The following is a 19,594-nucleotide window of genomic DNA, read 5'->3' on the forward strand; positions in this document are numbered from 1 at the left end:
AAAAATTACTATTCTAACTCCAGGGGGTGCAACAGTAGGGTAAGTGTTGGATAGTATAGGGGTAAAAATTACTATTCTAACTCCAGGGGGTGCAACAGAAGGGTAAGTGTTGGATAGTATAGGGGTAAAAATTACTATTCTAACTCCAGGGGGTGCAACAGAAGGGTAAGTGTTGGATAGTATAGGGGTAAAAATTACTATTCTAACTCCAGGGGGTGCAACAGTAGGGTAAGTGTTGGATAGCATAGGGGTAAAAATTACTATATTATGCATTGTAATGGTATGCGTTGTAATGGTAGTATGCGTTGTAATGGAATGCGTTGTAAAGGTAGTTTTTAAAAATGCGTTGTAGTGTCCTGCGTTGTAATGTCATGCGTTGTAATGGATTGTGCGTTGTAAAAAATGCGTTGTAAGTGTAGTGCGTTGTAAAAGTTGCGTTGTAAAGGTTGTTCCCCACGCAAAGATATGTTTTCGATATAATGTGTGATACTCTCATTAAAGAATGGGAGGATGTGAATTTAAATTCGGTTCCACAAGTTCTGTTAGATGTTCAGGCTGATTTTGATAAAGGACTTGTTGTGGGTTCTAAGGTTGAGAAAGCTGTAAGGATACTTATTTCTTATAGATCCTTATTGTTCTCTCAGGCTTTCCTTGATTCTGATCCGTCGATTGAACTGACACTGAAAAATTATCCCATGAGAGAGGTTCCTCCAGTATGGAAAGAAGAGGTTGCAGCAGCAGGTGCTAATCCAGTTATTCCTGCTCATTTTCAGCCTATATGGGTACATGTCCCTTGGAAGAGATCTGAAGTTTTGGCCCTTAAGCAGACTCTACCGGATCCTCGTAAAAACCCTGTGGGTTATTATAAAGAATTATCACAGACAGTTGACGCTTGCATCATGAATTTAGCAGATATCGATATGTTAATGGGAAATGTAGTCCCACAGACAATATGGGCTAAGATTCGTAAGGAGAATCACGCACAGGAATTAGGTGCTACTTGGGATGTTATAATTGCCACAGATAGAGACCAAGTGGGTGGTGCAAAGCCTGAAGCTTTGATTTCAGAACTCCCTGGTAGGATTATTACATTAATGAAAACGATGATGCCTGCATTGAGAATTAATTGGGATAAACTAGCAGCATGCAAACAAAAGAAAGATGAAAGTGTCCCTGATTTCTTTACTCGTTTCGAGGAGACATTTATCGATCACAGTGGTCAAGATATGGCTACAGAGGGTGGACAGCGATTATTTGTGGACAAATTCGTATTTAATTTGCTTCCCGAGCTGTCACACAAATTGAAAGATTCTGAAAGTTCATGGGCTGTTTCTTCTTCTGCTCAGATATTGGCTACTGCACAATATTATGAAAACAGGGATAAAGAAGAGAAAGAAAAGCAAGAGAAAAAGACGAAAGAATTAAAAACGAAGGTTCTCTTGCAACAAGCCTATCCTCCTCGTCATGCTCAGCCTCAATTACAACAGCCTTCGCAGTTTCAGAGGTTGTATCAAAAACCTGAGCCATACATTCCGCGACCTTTTTTAGGACCTAATCAATGTGCCTATTGTAGAGAAGAAGGTCATTTTAAGAATAGTTGTCTGGTTTTTTTTGCAGCGCAATGGAGCATTATCTGCTCCACGAGGTCGTACTGGCCTCCAATCAGCAAACAGAGGTAGAGGTCAAGGTGTGTTGACTCAAGAACAGCGTGCCCTTCCTTCTCCCAATTCCATGAACTACTTCGATCAGCAGAATGTTAGGTCTACTCAGTACTACAATGAAGACCATTATATTGAAAACGGAAATGAAAGTCTTCATGCCAACTAGGACAGCCATGGACAAAGTAAGGGAGTTGTGTCGGTTCCAGTAGACCAGAGTGGTCCTTATATTAACGTCACTACAATGGGTGTTTTAGAGCCGTTTCTTCTAGATACTAGGGCGATGAGAAGTTCTATCATTCATTCTAAACTCCCTGGGGCACCTTTGTCTGGCTTAACGAATGTTTCTGTAGGATTTTCTGGCGCCCCTGTTCGCAATCCGGTTTCTTGCCCTTTGCCTATTTCAATTGGCCCTTATGATTTGGAAGCTCCACTTCTTCTGACGAATGGTTGCGGTGAGAATCTGTTGGGTTTGGACCTATTGAAAAGAATGCATGCTACGATATATTGTTCTCCTTCTGGTGTACATCTTACTTTAGGACAGAAATTGACTTCTCCAATGTATTTGTCCAAAGATTAGTTTCCACCTGAATTGCTTTCTCTTCCAGCAACGCTTTGGGCCACGGGTCCGAATGATGTGGGCTGTCTCGAAATTCCACCTTATGTTGTCACTCTCAAGCCCAATGTTGAATTACCGCGCATCCCGCAGTATAGAATTTCCACTGAAGGTGAAAAAGCGCTTTTGGAAATCATTCATGATTTGATTCAGAAGGGTGTGGTTGAAGAAACAAGAGGTAACACATGCAATAGTCCTATTCTTCCTGTTCTTAAACGCACTGATCCTTCTCAGCCACCTGTATATCGTTTCGTAATTGATCTTCGGGAGGTAAACAAAATTGTTGTACCACAATTTCCTGTTGTTCCAAATATCACTGCTCTATTGACAATGATACCTTCCACAGCGACTTGGTTCTCTGTTATCGATCTAAAGAATGCAAGTCAAGTCAAGTCAAGTCAAAGTATGCTTTATTCGAATATCATTCATAAAAGCAAAAAATACATTCGCATAGACAATTACATACATAGTTAAAAAAGTATTAAACTGTGATCAAGGGATCAGATACAAAGCATACACATGAAAATTTTATCATAAGCATAACCCTGCGGCATGTTGAACTTTGGCGGTGAATAAAAAGTTTTTAAAACTCAACTAGATGATAAAATTATTTAAAAACCAATTAAATATAGCAGAAAAGATGACATAAAACATAGGAGAGAATAATCAAAAAGACTAGCAGTCTCTCCCAAATCGTGAGAATAGTCAAACGACTAGCAATCTCTGTCTGATTGACCACGCCCAGCCTAGATATTTTGCAGTGGCTACAGATATCCATGGCAAAGTATTAGTTCGTATAATACGCAGGGCCACGGTACCACTGGTTGTACCTACATTTTTACACATCGGGGTCAACCAGTTACGCCTAGGGACTGCGTAAAGCTTGCAAACAAATAAAAAATGACCAATGGTTTCTTTACCTGAGCCACATACAGGACATCCATCGCCAGAACCCCCTTCCCACTTAGATGTCAAAAATTTAAGGGGAAGTGCACCTACTCTAAGTTGAAAAAGAAGCTTTCTTTCTAAGGGCCTTGTTATAATATCCCAGTATGGTTCCAGACAAGGATACATCTTTGCCTCTATAAAATCTGAAGTCATAGAACCAACACTCATACTATTCCAATTCCGTCGAGCAACCAGCTCCCAATAGATGTTCTTTAGAATACTTTTGGATGGAAAGCTGGCTCTCGCAGGATCATCCCAGAGTGAGCGCAAGCCAAGCTCATACAGGGATGTCCTAAGTGCCTTTAACCATTCTATTTTATGATGAACATCAGACCTTATGATGTCTAAGAAACCATCTGCATAATGGGAAAGAACAGGAGTCGTCCATAACCTGCGCCAATACAAAATCGGGCGCAGTTGTACCATGTCTGAAATTGCTTTTCTGCCCAAATCATATTTGAGGGGCACCAATGGAGTACTTTTAGGGAGTCCTGTTATTGCCCTAAGAAATTTGTTTTCTGAAGATTGGAGTGCAGCAACCTTCTCAAAGCCCCAGAGCTCAGCACCATATAAAGCGGAGCCTAGAGCTTTTGCTTCATAAATCTGTAGAGCAGGTTTTACAGGTTTGGTCAATGATTTTCTGTGCTCTGAGGAAATGGAACCTGCCAATTGCCTATGTCTGAGTGTAGCAATGTCAACGTGATGTCGCCAGTTCTTCTCGCTAGAAATGTGCATACCCAGGTATGTAAAAGTATTCACTACTTCTAGCGGGCGATCATTTAAAATAATTTTTGATTTAAAGCTACGATGAGGATTAAATATCATAAGCTTTGTTTTGGCAGTGTTAACTTCTAATCCATACTCCCCACAGAATTGGTCAAAAATAGATAAGGCGCGCTGCAGACCACTCGGGGTTTTAGATAGGATGAGCGTGTCATCAGCAAACATTAAAATAGGAGTTTTTATCCCGGCTAAAAAGGGAGCGTCCACTTGTGCAGAGGTCATACGGGCTACCACATCTTTGATGTATAGGGTGAAAAGAACGGGAGCCATCGAACATCCCTGCCGGACTCCCCTTTCGACAGGGAAGTCCGTGGTTACCGAACCGAGTCCTCCCCACTGGATTCTGGCATAATTAGATTCATGTAGCCTCATTATTAAGGACAGTAGATCGCTGGGGAGACCCTGCTTATTTAGAACCGTCCAGAGATTAGAGCGAGGGACAAGGTCGAAAGCGGCCCGTAAATCTACAAAGGCTGCATACAAGCTGCCTTTACCCAGGACCACCGTCTTCCATTGTAACAGGGTAAAACGGAATACCTGGTCGACCGTGCTTGTGGACCGTCGAAAGCCAGCCTGGAATGGTGAGAGAGCATTTGTCTCATCCGCCCATTCCAGGAGCCTATTGACGATCACACGTCCCACAACCTTTTGGATGGTATCAATAAGGCTTATTGGCTTGTAATTGCCTGGTAGGGATCGGTCACCCTTCTTAAAAATAGGAATGATAACTGCACCCTGCCAGGATTTAGGTACCGCAGCACCCAAGGCTATGGCATTAATAAGAAGGTGAATATACTGGCACCAGCGATCCTTATCATTTACAAATAAGTCAGCTGGCACACCATCAAGACCAGGAGCACGACCACAGGCAACCGTGTTCAGGGCCAGCATGATTTCAGCAGTGCCAAAAAGATTCACTTTAGGGAGGTCAACCCTAGGCTCCTGAGCCATGCTGTCATTTTTTGGAGCAGCATACTGGTTTTTGAAAAATTTTGTCCATGCTTCTTCAGGCACATTGTTGTTTGGGGACCCCGGAGAACCAGCTTTACCCCATCTGACAATATGCCAAAATAATCGGGAGTCCCTACTGTCACTGGCTGCCTTTAACTCGATCCAGTGATGTTCGTCCCAAGCTTTTTTGGCCTTGGATATGCTAGTTTTATAGTTCTTTCTAGCGGCTTGAGTTAGAGTGGATTGACCCCCTTTAATAGCTTCACCTAGGGCTAATCTTGATTTCCTGCATTGTTCATTATACCATTTGGCAGGTTTGAGAGCTCTATTGCCTTTATTTTTAACAGGTTTCAGAAAATACTCCTTGATCTTATAAAAAAGAGCATTGTGTAATCCTTCAACTTCACCTAAGCCACTTCCTAGTGAATTTAGGTTCTTTATATCCGAAATTACAGTGTCCACCCGTGAATTAATCGCGGCAATGACCTGGTGGTTAGTTGCTACCTTTTCCCATCTTAGCCTCCGCATGTTGTTTGTAGGAACGACCCGTGGGGGAGCAGTCGCGAAAGGACAAGGTGGTAAAATGGTATAAAGCCACCATTTATGAGTGGTACACAAAGGATTATGATCGCTCTCTATCCTCTTTACAACCTCCATATCACAGATCAAGGGCCTTAGTTTTAGGCTACATATCACATAATCAATTCTAGTGGTATGTCGGCCATTGTCGAATGTATTTGACCCATTCCTGTCGCCGCTAGTCCTACCATTTAGGGCTCTTAAGCCCTTTTCGTAACATAAGGAATTTAGGGTTATAACATCTGAAGTCCACCGCAAAACCGGTGGAAGCTCTAATTTGGGAACACCCCATTGTTGGTCCTCCTCGTCACCAAATAAGTCATCATTATTAAGTAGGGGTTCAAAAGTTCTGTTAAAATCACCCGCAATGACAATGTTATTGTTTAAAGAATAGGTGTCGAGTAGACTACTTAGAGCGACTAAAGTATCGGACCTTCTACCCTTGTTACTCCGGGCATATACATTATAGATGTCCAATTTTCCCAATTTATCTGATTCCAGTCTAATTAGTTGGATGTCTTGGTTGTTAATATCAATAACTTTAATAACCAGCTTTAGGCACTGACGAACCCATATTGTTAGTCCTCCCATAGGTCTGCCCCTAAGGCCCTTAGAAGCCGGCACAGAGTAATTAAGATATCCCTGAACAAAACAAGGTTCACATGACCAAGTCTCCTGGAATATGCAAAGGTCATAATTGTTGACAAAAGTAAGCCAGTCTGGTGAATCTAGTTTGGAAATCAGCCCAGCAATATTCCAGGACAATAAGCTCCCCTTAGATCCCTGGGCATTACTGGGGCAAATAGTGGTCAATGGAAGGTCATAAACTTGTTTTGGACAGATGTCTATAATTGCTTCCTTTTGGAGTTTTCTTGTCTTATTTCTAGAGAGAAATGGATCAAGCATTGGTTGAACAGGGCTCGCTGTCGTGTCCAGATTGTTATTGAGTCAATCTACATCTTCGAGGTTGGCTAACACCTCAAAGCGATTACTCGTCAAAATTGGGGCATTTATTTGGTTACATAATGAGGTCCCAAGATTAAAACTAGAAACTGGCCTAGGTCTAGGAAAGAAGTAAGTCAGTTCCCAGGTAGTAATAACGGACCTCCCATGATCTGTATGCCAGTTTAAGATGTAATTAACAGCACTGGGGTCCCTGAAGTTAACCAGGATAATGTCGCCTTTTATGTTTTTTGGAGTATTACCCAACCATGATAAGCGCCTCACATGTAGGATTTCCCCATTAATGTACGAGGGGAGGGGACGATTTTGTCCCAACCAGTGAATCACCTTGTTTTTTAATTGGGAATATCCCTCTTTAACCTCGCTCTTAAAAATGGGAACACCCGCAAGCACCACTACAAGCGGTACAGCCTCTGGTGGGAGATTAACAGTAGGAGAATCGTGCATCTTTGCCATAGGGGCTAAACGACGAGTCTCGCTGTCAGAATTTACTACCCCAGGTAATAGAATATTTCCTCCTTGACATGGCATGACCTTTTTTGGCTGGATTGACTTGGCAATACTGGTTCTTCCTGCGTGGATGTTTGTAGCGTTATTTATACTACTCTCACCCTGGCTAACTATCTGGTGTGAAAGTAGAATGGGAGGTGATACCGCAGGAACGGACACAGTAGAGGACGGCATTGTTAGTTTTGCAGTACTCTTACATGAGTCTCCTTTGTTAATAACTATAGATTCTACTTTCACCAGCCGTTTTTCAATATTTTTTAGACTATCCAAAATGGGTATCAAATGGGTTTTGAACAATTTGTCTATGTTGCCCATTAGTTCTGCTATTGTAATATCATTTACAGAACACGATACCGAGGTACCAGGAAGGGGTGTATCAATGGCAACGTGGATGGGACTATTTGCAGTATGAGCCCGATTCGATTTGTGGCTGGGTTTGTGTTTGCCTTTATTTTTGCAGGTTACTGGATCTAGCTTCCTCCTTTTCTTTGGCAATGGACCTATTCTTTTAGATGCCCCTGAGAAAATAGTGTTTTGAGATGATGATGCCACTATTTGTAAGTCGTTAGATACGACTGGCGGAGAAGTTACCTCTGTAGGACATGGTGAGGTGATAAAGGACAAATCTTCCAATAGATCATACATGGAAGGATTACCAGGAGGTATTGACTTGTCGGTGTTATCCGAACAAGATAAAGTCTCGTGATCGGGGAGGGGGCTTTTATGAGATGAATTAACATTATCGAGCAAATTTGAAGTTGTGGACATATTTTTTATATGCTCTACAGAGCTGCGACGTTTCGCCCTTAGTTCGGCAAGGGTCGTTTCTCTGTCTGCCCCGGAATTAACTTTCCAGACATAGCCATCTAATGTGCCCTTGTTGCTGGCCATGATCATGTAGCTAATAGACCGCAACCCTAGTGAAGCACATCTAACAATACCTAGACGCAAAATATAAATTACAATACAATACACAAGATGAACATTTAAAAACTACAACCACGATTATGATATACCGCAGAGTCACAACAATACCGCAAAGAATCAAGGGGGTGAGCCCGGCCGCGCGCGGTCCCGCGATGCGGTGTCAGCGTTCGTTTTTAAAGCGCCTCCAGGCGCGAAACCGCGATCGGCGGCTTCCGGGTCCGCCGCTAGAGCCGCTGGGTAATGTAGTTCGTCTCTGCGCTGGGCTCCACACAGGCCAGGACGGCAACAGCAGGACAGGGAGCACAGTGCACCAGCACACCCAGGGGACGAATGCAGAGGAGCTGAGTCGGCAATTCTTCCAAGGACCGAAGAGATGAAAGGAAGGTTTTCTACGGTTAACCAGAGTGAATCCGAGTTGGCTTATCCTTATTGGCAGGTTTGGGTCAAGTCAGCGTGGTCAACACCCCATCATGTCAGTTCACGTGTGACACAACTTCAACTTCTAAGGTAGACGCGTCGACTTATCAAGCGGATGTCTAATCCTACAGTGGGGAGCGCCGCGTTTAACCCAGATAGGGCTTCTGCGGCGTCAGGTATTTCAAAGGGGGCCCGGCGTGACTTAGAACGCGTATAGCCCAAACAGCGCGACGAGGATGCCAAGTAGTTCCGCAATGGAGCGAATGATGTACATCTTACTTTAGGACAGAAATTGACTTCTCCAATGTATTTGTCCAAAGATCAGTTTCCACCTGAATTGCTTTCTCCACTTCTTCTGACGAATGGTTGCGGTGAGAATCTGTTGGGTTTGGACCTATTGAAAAGAATGCATGCTACGATATATTGTTCTCCTTCTGGTGTACATCTTACTTTAGGACAGAAATTGACTTCTCCAATGTATTTGTCCAAAGATCAGTTTCCACCTGAATTGCTTTCTTTTCCAGCAACGCTTTGGGCCACGGGTCCGAATGATGTGGGCTGTCTCGAAATTCCACCTTATGTTGTCACTCTCAAGCCCAATGTTGAATTACCGCGCATCCCGCAGTATAGAATTTCCACTGAAGGTGAAAAAGCGCTTTTGGAAATCATTCATGATTTGATTCAGAAGGGTGTGGTTGAAGAAACAAGAGGTAACACATGCACTAGTCCTATTCTTCCTGTTCTTAAACGCACTGATCCTTCTCAGCCACCTGTATATCGTTTCGTAATTGATCTTCGGGAGGTAAACAAAATTGTTGTATCACAATTTCCTGTTGTTCCAGATATCACTGCTCTATTGACAATGATACCTTCCACAGCGACTTGGTTCTCTGTTATCGATCTAAAGAATGCCTTCTTTAGTATTCCCATTGCAGAAGAGAGTAGGGATATTTTTGGCTTCTCTCTTGGAGGCTGAAGTTTCCGGTTTAAGCGCGCACCTCAGGGCTATTGTGAAAGTCCCTCTATTTACAGTCAAGCTTTAAAATGTCATCTTGATACTTTTCATTTGCCATCTGGTGCTGCTCTTATCCAATACATGGATGACTTGTTAATCGCTGCTGATTCAGAAGATATTTGCAAAAATGTTACTGTTGCATTGTTACGCCATTTGTTTAATTTGAATTATAAGGTTTCACCTTCCAAACTACAATATGTCCGTCGAGAGGTTACCTACTTGGGTCATCTCCTATCAAAGGAGGGATGACGAGTAACACCAGAACGAATTCAGGCGATTACGCAAATGTCTGTGCCATCCACACAAAGGGAGGTACGTGCCTTTCTGGGTATCACCTCTTATTGTAGGCAGTGGATCCCTAACTTCTCTCTGATGGCCAAGCCTTTGTTGGCACTCACTTTGAAAGACACGCCTCAGCCCCTTCCATGGACTGATGAGTGCCAAAGGAGTTTTACTGACTTACGTACTGCTCTATGTTCCGCTCCTGTATTGGGTACTCCCGATTACAGTAAGCCCTTCGCGCTCTACGTTTATGAAAAAGAAGGGTGTGCGTTGTCAGTTTTAACGCAGCGATTTGGGGACAAACAGCGGCCATGTGCCTATTTTTCGGCTACGTTAGACCCAGTAGCTAAAGCATTGCCCAGTTGCCTCAAAGCGACAGCAGCAGCAGCAATTTCTATTCGACAGTCTGCTGGAGTGGTGTTGGATAACACTCTCATTGTTATGGTACCACATGCAGTGGATACCTTACTAAACAGAACGAAAACGCAGCATCTTACGAGTGCTCGTCTAACTGGATACGAGCTGACGCTTTTGTCTAGTCACGTACACATCAAACGATGTAATACCCTAAATGCAGCTACTCTGTTGCCCCTTCCAGATGAGAAAAGTTTTGAGGAGCAACATGATTGTTTCTTTCGTACTGAGGAAGAGACAAAAGGAAGAATTGATTTGAAAGACACACCGCTAGAGGATCCGGATGGAACTCTATGGGTAGACGGCTCTTGTTTTAAAATGCCTACTGGAGATACAGTTTCAGCCTATGCTGTAACTACTTTACATACAGTCGTGGAAACAGCACGTATTAGACATAATTCAGCTCAAGCAGCAGAATTGATAGCATTAACAAGAGCATGTGTATTGTCAAAAGGGAAGAGAGTGAACGTATACACTGACAGCCAATATGCCTTCGGTGTAGCGTTCAACTTTGGGCGTCTTTGGAAGGAAAGGGGATTCCTCACTTCACATGGCACCAAAATACCACATGGTTAGTTAGTGACTGATCTTCTTGAATCACTTGCCTTACCCACCCAAATAGCGATTGTGAAGTGTAGTGCACACAAAAAGATTACAGATGATGTTGGCCGAGGAAATGCATTTGCAGATGAAGTAGCGAAAAAGACAGCAAGAGATGTTACGAGTCGAATGTATGTGGCGGGTCCTGCGAATTGGGTCAGAGAGAAAGGAATGTATGAGAATACAGTAGAAAGTGTAAAATCAATTCAGGAAGAGGCTACAAAGAAGGAATTAAGTAGGTGAAAAGAAAGCACGGTAATGTTAGATGAAATGGGTTGTTGGGTGGAATTATCTGAACATCAACGTTGGCTGTTACTAGATGCCTATGTACTCCCAGTGGTTACTATGGCGCATGGTCCAGCCCACTTAAGTGCAAAAGGTATATGTAAACTTCTGGCTCCAGTGTGGCAAAATGAAAGAATCCCAAAATGTGCAGACAATGTAGTGAAACATTGTATTGTTTGTTTGATGTACAACCCGGGAAAGGGAACCCCAACTCCAGCGGGTCACTTTGCTCCTCCAACATATCCATTTGAGGTGTTGCAGATCGATTATATTCACATGGAGCGATGCAACAACCTTAAATACGTTCTGGTGGTAGTATGCGCCTTTTCAAGATGGATAGAAGCATACCCTTTACAAGACAACACAGCCTTATCCACAGCTAAAGCTTTACTTAAAGAATTCTTCCCCAGGTTTGGTTTGCCGCGCATTGTCTGGAGTGACAATGGGAGCGAATTTGTGGGCCAAGTCATGCAAAAAGTTTGTGCGGGTCTTGGTATCAAGCAAAAGTTCCATGCGGCAAATCATCCACAGTCAGCGGGTTTAGTAGAATGCTACAACGGTACATTAAAGTTAAAACTAGCGAAAGTTCAGGCTAGTACAGGACTCAATTGGCCCGATGCTTTACCATTGGCTCTGCTGTCCACCAGAACTGCAGTACACTCTCGTTTGGGACTTACGAAGTGGTTTTTGGACGCCCGGCTAATGTATGGGGAGTCCCTCGCCCTAAGAAATACTCAGACTTGCCATATCCAATGTTGATTGACTACTTGCATGATCTTACGACTAAATTGCGTGTTCTCCATCAACAGGTTCAGAGTGCTTTATCAGAGGCTTCCACAGACCCAGGTCATTCCATCCGACCAGGTGATTGGGTCTGCACCAAGAATTTCCAAAGGATGAGAAATTTGGAGCCCAGGTGGAAGGAGCCTCGTTTGGTACTTTTGACCACGAGAACAGCAGTCAAAGTTGAAGGAAAGAAAAATTGGATTCACGGCGTGCATTGTAAGAAAGTGCCTTTGCCTTTACCCTACGATCAATGGGTGCGCAGGGGCATTGGTGACTCTGAGAGTGAGAAGGTTCCACGATTCATACCTTTCAGTGATGCACGCCTGAATGGGACACTGTCTGAGAAAGAGGACGACGACATTCTGCAGGAAGCGATATCACCACATCGTCGCTTAGATACAACAAATCCACGAACATTGTTCCAAGATCAGACTGTACGAAACAAAGAACATTATAATTTGAGACCTAGACCAAAGAACACTTAACGTTTTTCTCCCTTGTGTAGTATTCTGTCCCGGTTGCAGGGACACGGTAGGAGTCTTGATTGTGACCTGAGTAGTGGCAATAGGCCTGCAGGACTTGCAGTGTCATAGGACGGCAGATAATCATAATTGAGTGATCGAGGAAGATTGCCGTGAGCATCCGTTAGAAAGATGGAAACTACACTCGGCAAAAGAGAGAGAAAGGATGAAATGAAGAAAGAATCCTGTAAATGAATGTACAGTCGTTTTAATATAACCTTATGTATTATTATATTATTGTGTATTGCTTTGGCGTTTATAGGTTGGATTATTTATGCTCTGCAGCAAAAAGTTGTCTCTCCTTCTTCGTCTTCGTCTACTGTCTCTCCACATCTCTTTCATACCCTTCCTCAACATGAACTCATTAGAAGAACTTAATATTATAACAATTCCTTTGTCCAATTATTACACCAACACCAGTTAGTAGTCAATACGACTGACTGTTTGGGTGTGTAGACTTATGCCACATACCACAGAAAAAGGAATGCCATATTTAGTTCTCCCGTTCTCTTATGAGGGTTCTGCTTGGGCTTATTTTGTCATTTTCTCCAATGCCTACCAAAGCAAGTTAAAACGATCCATTAGTTCATATATTGGTGGTCCAGATTTTAGTCATAGCTCATTAATTAAGGGAATGGTAGCTATGGCTAAAATCATGGAAAATAGTAAGATTTCCGTTGATGAAAGGAAAGCGTATACAAACTGGAACGTCACTCATTATGTCACTAGCCTTAGTGATAAGGTCAAACAAAGAAAATCTCCACCAATTTGGACGATTCCTCATCAGGGAAATTTCTGTCTGCAAATAAACGATCGCTCTTCTGACACCATACAAAGAAATAACTGTTCCCACACATACGTTTATTCCTCTCAGAACTCGCCTCCTCTAGTGCCATCTCAGGGCACATATTTTATCTGCCACAATAGAGCTTACACGTGGTTACCAACGGGTTTTTCTGGTACCTGCTATATAGCTTTCCTTCTACCCCCTACATACACCGCTTCTGCAAACTATCATCGAAACAGATATGGCAGAGGGATTATTGATTCGAAGGACACAGCAGGACAAGAGGGAGGAGATTTCCTCAAAGGATTTCTTCCTTTTTGGGGCCCAATGGCCAACAGCAGAAATATAAGGCAACTGGTCCGTGTCGTAGAGACCACAATAGACATCACTGTAGGAGCCTTAAGTAATATCACGGCAGAACTACAGGCGGGCCGTCTTATGACCTCACAAAATTGAGTTGCCTTAGATTTTGTTCTTGCAGATCGTGGTGGAGTGTGGAAATTGATCGGGTCAAGTTGCTGTATTTTCATACCTAATGACGCTCCGACAGTATACCAAGCTATCTCCAAGTTGCATATAATCTCTGAATCGATTCATCAGGACGAAGGAGATTGGTCCTTTTCGGAGTGGTTTTGGGGACTACTGTCCAAATGGGGTTGGAAAGCATTGACATTTCTTGGAATAATTTTTACCATCATTTTCTCCTGTTGCCTTTGTATGCACTGTGGTCCCGCCATCTGTGACCTATGTGCTACTATGTGCATCCCTAAACCCAAATCACCAAGAACAGAAAACATAAGAATGATGTTACAGCAACAGCTCGATGACCTCATGGCTATCGACATTGACTCAGATTAACATGAGTCTATCTTGCCTGAGTTCTGGCAAAAGGAGGGTCTGAGGAACTTCGATTTCCGATCATGATCGAATCGACCCGCCATTTTGTGCTCCACCGCCATTTTGTGTTGCCATCACTCAGGCAGCACGGCGAACAGTCTATTCTTCTTTTTCTGCAGCTTCGTATTGAAATAGCCCTTCTGCCTCTATTTGCAAAGCTGGTGTTAGGACTGGCCGAGTACACTAATCCCTGTCTGGTTTTTCTAATCCCCGTCTCAACTATCTGTTGGTTCACACTATTCTTTTCTGACTTTATCTTGTAGTCTGGCCTTCACTGTCCTCTGCTAGCATTCTCTCGTTTCATAACTGTCCTCCAGCACACACAAACGTATCTCGCCACCTGCAAGTTAGTTACGAATCCGTTAATGAATTAGTTTGAGGGAGGGGTGACAAACATAGTTGAAGGAGAGGTTTCTTCGAGTCATCTGACACTTTGTTTTCAAATCTCTCCTATTGGTTCTGTCCTGTTTTCCAACTTTCCTTATTGGCTCTTTCTTGTATGTTCTGGGTGTATATTTGGTTAATGTATATGTTACCTATATGGTATATAAGATTGTGCGCCACGGAGTAAAGTGGCAGTCTCCTGAGAACCTACCTTGTGTACTTCTGGGATAACTGTACTAGCTGCAGCTAATAAATCTGATCTTCTAACGCCTAACAGAGTGTCCCGTGTCTCTGTGTAGCTGAGCAGGAGAACCCAGGAGATTAAGGCGTACCCTGCACCGCCAGGCCCAAAAGGTTCTGGTTCTTCAGCGCGCACCAGGATTTGTGTAGGAAAACCTGCCCTGCTATGTGGAAAACCAGCATTAGAGTGTGTTGTGCAGTGAGTGACATGAGCGTGAACCAGAATTCCTGTACAAAAACCTGCCACGTAAGAAGCAGGCACCAGAATGTATGCCATGAGCCACCAGCATGCACCAGGATCCGTGTACGAACAAAGGCAGTAGGGGAACTAGTCCCAGAATGTGTGCTGTGTAGCCTGAGACACGAGCGTGCACCAGTATCTGCGTACGAAAACCAGCAATGTGAGAAACTAACATCAGAGTGTGTGCCACCAGTGTGCACCAGGAGCCATGTATGACAAGCATTTGCAATGCAATAGGTGTCGCATTTGCCAGAGTTTAAACTATTGGCATTGTAAATGACAATGACTTTTATTTATCTGTTTTGCTAATTAACACATAAATAAAAGGCATTGTCATTTACAATGCCAATAGCTCAAACTCTTGTAAATGCCAGACCTATTCAAAGAAGCGGCCGCCGTTACCCCTGGCTGCTCGGAAAGTGAAAGCACGCATGGCGCACTGAATGTTGCAGTAAAGCATGTTGTGCCTGCAGTAAAAGAAACGCAATAAAGAAAATAGTGCTTACAGACTAAAAAAGACGTACCGTGTAACAACTGAAGTAAAAGGGCCAGTCCTCATGGGAGGTTACAAATGAAGACAAGGCGGTACTAAGGAGGAACTTACAAACCTATTAACGAATCAGAAGCCAGCATTTACGAAGGACAATGACACATGCCAATGGCAAATATGGGAGGAGAGTGTACGGGGCTTCTATTCCATGCTTCAATACATCATGCCACAGAGTAGCGCATGCGCCGCCCAGGCTCGACCTAGAAAATAAGTAAAAAACATTGTCATTTACATAGCCAATTTGCTCTAACTTTCCCAAAAGTATGAGACTGATTGCGTTGCCAATGCTTGTTTAATTAACATGGACACAAAAAGATAGGGCAGCTGGTAAAATGCCAAGAATGTTATATGAGTCAAACTAAACATGCACTGTTATTCAACTTATTATGCAAGTTATATGTTTGTCATTAACACCTTGTAACATATTCATTATATGAAAATCAAAACACTTTCTTTCCCCATTTTAATACTTTGCTTTTTTCATTGCCTTTACCCTTTAATCTTTCGCTCGTTTTGATATTATTTTTCCCTTATTTGAACCCCCTGTTGTTTATATTCTCTTCCCCTCATTTTATTTCGTTACGATTCGATGTGCTTCAGTAATCGTTTTTTGTTTTCACAAAGTTTATTCATTTAATTGCTATTTCCATTACGATTCATTTTCTCCATTTATTTCTGTCTGTCTCTTTTCGTGCAAAGGTTTCAGGTGATTTATCGCCTGAGCAGAATTTGGCATCCTGTTGAATCCACGTATCCCCTAACTCAGCCCGAGCAGTGATCAGCTGCTTCTGTCTAAACCTGCCCGGGCTGAGTTTCGTTTCCGAAAAGTCCCGAAGTGCAGGGGATACACGATACCGTTGGGATACCAGATATTACACAACACCGGCAGCTATTTCTAGGAATCAAAAATTAGCTAGCATTCGCGCCAAGAATTTTCAATTCTATTAAGGACACGGAGGCGAGGATTATGCTTTATAGGCTCAGTGCCTCGTGCCTTACATAGGCAGATCTCTTGTACGCCTTCCAGGCTGTAACAATCGGCTGGCCCCTGGAGTGCGCACACGCTCCTGATATCTCTCAATGACTCGGACGCCCTTGGGGCTGGAATAATTTGACTACAGCTTTGCTGAGGAGCCGTGACATTATTTTCCAATTCTCGTGTGCATAGGGTTGGCTCCCCCTCTACTCCTCCATTACGCTGTGCTTGGCACTTCTCGGTTGAATACGGACACCCCATGACAAGCATGGGTGGAAAATTTAAGGAGGATGTGATCTAGTTGAACGGAGCGCGCACGGCTCCCGAAATAATTATGTTGACGCTCAGGCTCTACACGCCTTTGAGTACGTCGACCGGGCCCGGATGTACCAGCCCCTAGCTCGGGCACGCAAAGCTTGATTGACGCCCATCATTCTTGAGTCATTTTCCTTGGGCAGGTTTGTTTCTATATCATTCCACATGACAATATTAGGGCACGCGCGGGCGCTCGACGGGACTTAGATCAGGGGCGCAATAGTTATTGCTCGAGAACTGCGGCCGGATAGACTGATTACGGTGGAAGAGTCCCTCTTTTCTTGCTAGTTGTACGGGGAATTTCAGAGAGGGTTTCTCGAAGCTGCCAGGTTGCCAGGACAACCTCCGAGTCAGGGTCGGACGCAGGCGGCGATGGACATCTTGATGTCCTGAGGGGGCTGACCCTGGCGACGGAACCCATCTGGGACAGCTTTGTTACGGGTCGCATCTAGGATATGTAGACATAGTTGACCTTTGGTCACGCGCTCTGGACTTCGGTGGGTCTGTCGTGGGGCTGGTCCTTGTGAACCGTTTAGAGACTGTTTTTTAGCAATGGTTTTCCCACCAGGTTCCACACAAGTTTTTTCTACTATATGGCTTTCGGGAGAGCATTCGTGGTCGTCAGTTTTCCTTTCCGTCCTTGGCGGCTGCTCCAATGACGGACTTGAGGAGGACTTGTTCAATCTCCCCAGCTTTCTATTTAGGTGATTGCTCCCTCACGGGAACAGGGCGTCTTCCCATTCCGGTTTATAGGTGTAGGTGTGTGCATACATGTAGATATATATGTATATATATATATGTGTGTATATATATATGTGTGTGTGTGTGTATATATATATATATATGTGGGTTGATCCTAGCACAGACATAGAATTTAGCCTCTCATCCTCCCGAGGTCAGTTTTCCTCGTCGGATTCCGATTTACCCTCGGGGTTACAATTTGTGTTGGCTTTTTCGGCCATTCCCTTCGATGCACTTGTAGCGCTTGGCTTAGATTTTTTTCCAGGGTTATCTCCTTACTCATAGGTCAGGTTTGTTTTACAGCTCCTACTTGGGAGCTTCAATGGAGCCCAGTCTGACGTTCCCATGCAGAGGGTTCCATTTCGGGCAGTTGCCGCAGTAGTAAGGCGTTTAGCACGGTCTGTCAAACTGTTTTCTGCCCTCCAGTTTTTTCGAGTCCTTCTTCCACATAGGTCTTTTGACATGTACTTCCCACACCATATAATATCTCGGGTGTGAGAGTCCTCGGCCGGACAAAGGGTACGAGGTTATGTTCCTAGGGGACTTGGTCACGGACTTTTGGCATTCTGCCGGAGGTATTAGATTTGAGTCATTACGGAATAGAATCCGAAGCGACAGGGCGCAGTGGCCGACTGGTAATTCGGGTATCTCCTGATAGCGGTAGGGGGCAGCTTCGCCCGAAGGATATTCAGTGGTTGTAAGCCTTTCTGGGTTCTCGTTCCGCAGACCGTTAGTGGCAGGAAGGATTCATCACGGACGTTCGGATGGAGATAAAATCCAGGGGGTACAGGTGTATGCCTTGTCTCACGGTTGTCGGTGGGACTGAACTATGTTCTTTCCTCCATTCCACCCACATTTCGGGGAATGTGACGCAAAATTGCATTGCTTAGCGGAAGCGATCTTATAACTCTGGTAGGGAAGTTTCCATTTTGTTTTTTTTTTTTTTTTTTTTCAGTACTCCTCGAGTCGGCGACGTCCGACTCTGCAGTCTCCGTGACCCCTTACAGCATTCCATTTCCTGCACGTGACGCGCAGGGTGAATTGGGGGCAGTGGTCCTTATGATATACCAAGGAACTAGCTCAAAGGTTAGTCAGGCGCCTTTTGGTGGCACAGGGTCCGGACTCGAAACATATCAGGCCTGTACGTTCTGTTTCCCTAGGTGGTATATATATTTTAAACACATTGTTTTTTTGTTACGATCTACACTTTTCGGACACGCTGTCGGTGCTCATTTAGCTTCCCTGGGCGCTCCCGCGCAACCACAATATTTTAGGCGTCAGCGGATCGCGTCGGTGGTAGGTACCGTCGTGTTATCTCCGTGAGGGCTGAGTTTCCTACTGTGTGTATATTTCAGCAGGTACTGTTATTCGGTTTTTGCGCGACGTTCGCTTCGCAGTGGCCATTTGGCCATTTATGTAGGTCATTTTAGATAGAGTAACATTAAAACCCAAATCAAATAATCCCCTGTGGGAGATTTTCTCGTTTCCTTCTTTGGAACCGCGGCCGACAAAATATGTCGGCAGGGAATAGCCTATCGTCAGGCTGTGTTACGAGACCTTCTACCTTTCGGTGTTCCAATGTCGAGACAGGCCCACGATGTTACAGGTACAGTATCTACTCCAAGAAGTTTCATTATACTTAATGTCAGATTTACATCTGGTCAAGGCCTGTTCACATTATGTTTCCAACTAATGCAATTTACGTGTGTTTTCCAGGCCTCAAGGTCTACAAGGGAGTTTACTTGGTGTTACTCCTGAGGTTGTGATATAATTGTTGTGCTATAACTGTGGACTACATTATAGTACCTTTACATATGTCCACGGCTATTATAGCCGGTGGTGGATGGCAGTTATGCCGGGTTACGATATCCATAACCAAATGTTTGAGACAGTTTGTTTGTGGGACCTTATCTTTTAATAGTGTTTTGCTGATTCCTGTAGTACAGGATATTTCAAGATATACTGATTGATTTCTCACTCTATATTTAACCTGTTTATTATTCATCTGGTGGGTGTTATGACTGTAATATTTAAACTGTTTATTATTCAACCGGTGGGTGTTATGAATGTAGTTGAGTTGGACAAGCGTTAAACTAGCATAATCCGAAGCCTCCGGTCCTGTAATAGAATCAAAAATTAGCTAGCATTCGCGCCAAGAATTTTCAATTCTATTAAGGACACGGAGGCGAGGATTATCCCACCCGGTTT

Source organism: Triturus cristatus, chromosome 7 (assembly GCF_964204655.1).
Source record: "Triturus cristatus chromosome 7, aTriCri1.1, whole genome shotgun sequence".
Taxonomy (NCBI): Eukaryota; Metazoa; Chordata; class Amphibia; order Caudata; family Salamandridae; genus Triturus; species Triturus cristatus.